Here is a 1,205-nt window from a genome sequence, read left to right on the forward strand (position 1 = left end):
AATTCCCTCTAAGGACCGCTTTCGGCAGCGACACTGACCTTTTTTTTTTTTACAAAAAAAATATTTAATTATTGTGTGTGTGTGTATATGTGTGTGTGTGTGTGTGTGTGTGTGTGTGTGTATGACATGTGTGTTGGTACCTACAGAGGACAGAAGACGGTCTTGGATGTGGGTGCTGGGAACTGAACTTATACCCTCTGGAAGAGCAGTATGCTCTCTTAACTACGGAGACACCTCTCTTCTCAGTCATTGACCATTTTTAACCAGAAAACTTTTGAAACCTTCACATGACATTTTAACATTTAATATCTTTGAGGAGTTATGATATTTTGGATGAGTCATATTGTCTTGCTTTTTCACATTTCTTGTGTTTCTATGTTGCAATTTGTGCACCTGCGGGTTTTGATATTTCTTCTGGATTTGGGGGACAGCAGGGGAAATCTTATTCTATTCCTTTTAAAAAATAGATTTTTAGCCAGCTAACTAATCTGATTATCAGAATGTGTATCTTCAGAGATTTAGAAAAATCTGGAAACAGTAAGGCCATGTTATGAGCCTTAAAGATAGCTATAGTCATTAACGTCCTTCGAAACAGCTATAATACTGTAGCATAGGGGGCATTTTTCATAAGATTTCATTAAAACTTAACTAGCTCTAAGAAATTGAAAAAGTAAAAGAAAAAAATAAGATTTATAATTATTTCCCTCCCTCTCTGTCTCTCTCTCTCTCTGTCTCTCTGTCTGTCTGTCTGTCTGTCTGTCTCTCTCTCTCTCTCTCGTTATGTGCACATGAATACAGGTGCCTGTGGAAGCCAGAAGAGGGTGTTGGATCTCCTGGAGCTGGAGTTACATGTTGTTGTGTATGTGGGTGTTGGAACTGAACTTTGGTCCTATGGAAGAGCAAGCACTCTTAATTACTAAACCATCTTCCCAGTCGGGAGTATTTTATTCATGACAGCATAATCCCAAATGCCACCTGATGAGGAGGAAATTATTGTAACAGCAACAACATCAAGATATAGAAATAGCAACATGGGAGATACAGAAATAGATTTAAAATCAGTTACAGCTCACTGATACAGCACCACTGCCCATTTAAGTAAATACTGAAGAACTACTCTAGAATGTGCCGTGAAGTTAAAAATTCTTTGGGGTGAAAATTGCGAGTGAATGAGATAAAGAAAGGAGGAAGGTGTGATGATTACT

At 38.0% G+C, this 1,205-nt stretch overlaps 1 non-coding gene across 1 annotated transcript; it reads left to right on the forward strand.

The window, feature by feature from the left end:
* Positions 1-472: 472 nt before the first annotated feature.
* On the forward strand, positions 473-603 carry LOC115071144. Its single transcript, XR_003850254.1, has one exon. It is a non-coding gene; the product is annotated as a small nucleolar RNA SNORA33 (small nucleolar RNA).
* Positions 604-1,205: the final 602 nt, after the last annotated feature.

Source organism: Nannospalax galili, unplaced genomic scaffold, assembly GCF_000622305.1.
Source record: "Nannospalax galili isolate Female #2095 unplaced genomic scaffold, S.galili_v1.0 scaffold397, whole genome shotgun sequence".
NCBI lineage: Eukaryota > Metazoa > Chordata > Mammalia > Rodentia > Spalacidae > Nannospalax > Nannospalax galili.